The sequence below is a fragment of the Halyomorpha halys genome, unplaced genomic scaffold (assembly GCF_000696795.3).
Source record: "Halyomorpha halys isolate HHAL.00 unplaced genomic scaffold, Hhal_1.1 Scaffold338.1, whole genome shotgun sequence".
In the NCBI taxonomy this organism is placed as follows: domain Eukaryota; kingdom Metazoa; phylum Arthropoda; class Insecta; order Hemiptera; family Pentatomidae; genus Halyomorpha; species Halyomorpha halys.
In genome coordinates, this window is record NW_027110850.1 from 94,709 (window position 1) to 97,891 (window position 3,183).

At 37.1% G+C, this 3,183-nt stretch overlaps 1 protein-coding gene across 1 annotated transcript in view; it reads left to right on the forward strand.

Annotated features, from left to right (window-relative positions):
- Positions 1-199: 199 nt before the first annotated feature.
- The window catches only part of LOC106681445 (venom serine protease), a 28,416-nt gene continuing 25,432 nt past the window's right edge, over positions 200-3,183 (forward strand). The window contains exon 1 of the mRNA XM_067048940.1: positions 200-294. The gene's annotated coding sequence lies outside the window, so the exon portion shown is untranslated. The remainder of the gene's footprint in view (positions 295-3,183) is intronic.

Sequence of the window (3,183 nt, forward strand, 5' to 3'; positions counted from 1 at the left end):
ATAAGTGAGGAGGTTACTGTACTGTAGTTACTGATCTACCAGAGTGAGCAAGATGAGAATCTTAATGTTTTCAATTGGAAGGCCGTTATATACTTAAGGAGCCATCAAATTTGTGAGGCATGCAAATATTTAATGTGGGTCGTTAAATTTGTGAAGCGTGGTAAAGGGTTTAGTATTTTTCTATTTTTCAAAGTTGATAGTTTGAAGAGAAGAGAATAAAAATTCCTCAGTGTTTCATTAAAGTTCATTTATTTCTGTACAACTTTTCGGCCAGAGGTCATCGTTATTCGAAATGTGAGTTTACTTTAGAAATTTACTTTAACAGTGGAAAAGAATATGACCTCGTGACCTTATATTGTAAAATGTTTTTAGGGTTCTACTACTGGGTAGTTTCTCTACTTGCTGTTTCATATCATTATCATTATGTAATTATGATCAAATTTACTTCTTGTATTTTTATACAGTTGTAAATATCAATAAATAAATAAATAAATAAAAAACTTTAATAGTGAGGCTATTTATATAACATTAAAGCTTACTTCATAAAAAATCTTTTCATTTTCTCTAGACTGGTTATAATTGTTTATATAAAATAAATTGTATCCAGTTTAAGTCTCAAAACAATCTATATTCCTTTACAAGTCCAATGTTTTGGCCACTTCGGCCATCCCCAGGACAATCTTACACTATTACACTTTATCACAATATTGATAAAGTGTAATAGTGTAAATTAACTGTGATTAAAAGTTTTAATGTTAACGTGAAACATTCACAAAATAAGGTAATTTGGGACTGAAATTAATAGCCTGCATAAAGGTTTTTAAAATTAATGTGGTTGTAAATTTGTATTTAAGATTGTTTTTAAGGATGGCCGAATTGGTACAAACGCTGGACTCATAAAGAAATCTAGATCGTTTTGAGATTAAATTCGATAAAATTTATTTTATTTTAACATCGAAACTTAATTGATTTCCCTTTTACAAATTATATCATATTTACTGAAACCTCACTCAATAGTTTTGTAGACAGAAACAGACATATAATTGGCTAAATTCCGCTTATTACCTCTTTTTACTTTTACTTATCTATATAAGGAATATATAGTGCGGTGGCAGTAGGGTTTCAAAATGAACCAACCAAAACTACTAGCCAGTATTGAATTAAAAAAAATATACATATCATATAATTTGCAATAAATATTATTTAAAAAATCCAAATAGCAGCATAAGTAAAATGTACATTTTTATCAACTAAAAAATAAATAAATAAACGAAAATAATAAATTGAATAAAATAATAATAAAAACTCCTGCCCTGGAAATCGTGGGGCCCAAAAAATGTATTTGTCCCTGCCCCAACGATGATTTCTCTCCCAATAATTTGAGCCCAAATTTCCTAATTCTCTGGAATACGCTGTGTAAACGCTGCATGTGTTCATCTTCTTTCTTACTGAACACTAGGAGATCGTCCTTATAAATCTCACATACAGATTCGTCAATTCCCCTCAAAAACTTTATCCCTGGAAGGTTATGGGATATACGCCTCCCGAATTCCTTTTATGTCACTAGGTACTGCCTTTTTCTGGATTGCTGAAACTTTATCCGGGTCTGGTTTAACTCCCTCCTTAGAAATTGTGTGACCCAGAAATTATATTTGTTCCTGCCCCAGCGCCGACTTTTCCCCTGACAATTTGAACCCAAAATGTCTTATTCTCTGGAATACGCTATTCAAGTGTCGCACGTGTTCAATCTCGTTCTTACTAAACACAAGGAGGTCATCCATGTAAATCTGACAAACGGATTCGTCAATTCCTTTCAGAAACTCGTCCATCAGGCGCTGAAAAGTTATGGGGACATTTTTGAGGCCAAACGGCATCCTTGTAAACTCATAGTGACCCCTTTCAAACGTGAATGCCGTCTTATGTTGATCCTTAGGGTGCATTTTAATTTGATGATATCCGGCCTTCAAGTCCAATGTGCTGAAAACCGTCGCCCCGCTCAGCCTGTCCAAAATGTCTTCAAATCTGAGGATCGGATACTTTAGGTGTTTGGAATTCTCGTTCAGCTTCTTGTAATCAATCACCACCCTGTACTTTTCGATAGTTTCACCAGGTGCGCTCTTCTTTTTCACAGCCCACAGCGAACTACTGTACTGGGAAGTACTCTCCATAATTATTCCCTGGCGTTTTAAACTTTCGAGGTCTTCCCGGATGTGGTGACGTAGCGCCTGTGGGAATCTCCTCTCTTTCACGTATGTCACAGTAAATCTCATGAACCGACCTCCCGATCGTCCTGAGCATGTCCTCTTCTTTAAAAAAAATACCTTCAGATTCCCTTCTAAGGCTTTGTCTCCAGTCCTCGGCCTGATTAATTACTCCAACCCGTCCTTCCTCTGAAATGACATTTGTAAATTTTACCTCCTAATCTAATCTTCCATTTTCCCTTGCTAATCCTAGCCCAAGCAGGTCACATCCCACATTACTTTGTATTCCCTTGGCATACTTCCTACAATATGTACCAGATAGTTTTCCTTACTAAATCCCCACCTTGCCAACTCTATCTCCACCTCTCTCTTTACCTCACAAGGGCCTTCCAGAATGATTAGTTTACACTGACATTCCTGAATCTGGTGTGCCCTCCCTCCATAACATAGCTTTTCTAGGGTTTCTGGGCAATGGAGGGGCAAAGGGCTTCTCCAGCAATGGAGTTGGAACTGCCAGTGTTCACCAGGCACATCCCTCCAGCTATCTCTAGTGATTCAATTCTCCAGTCTCTTCGGTGAAATTTTTCCGATATAAGTCCGATACTAATCTTCCTCAGGTCCTAGGCGGTTGCTGAACGGACCTTGATCCATTCTAGCGTTGTGGGATGAGCTTGCGCTTAAGAGACTTCCGGTAGTGGCTGAATTTCTTCCGGAGGTGGGTTTCCTTCAGATGAAGGTTGCTTGGCTGCAGCTTGAGGTTGGTTGTTTTGGTTCTAACCCTCCAGATGCTCTCACGATTCCGTTACTGGCCATATTTTATAAAATGAAGGGAACCGACAAAATAAAAATTCTTCTTGAAAACAAAAATTATTCAAGTATCTAAAGGTCCCGGGTTTCGGCACCATAAGTATCGGCGAAAGTAAAACTTAGAAAAAGAGAAGAAGGAATAAGATGTAACACGTGTGAACTGCTGTAACATACT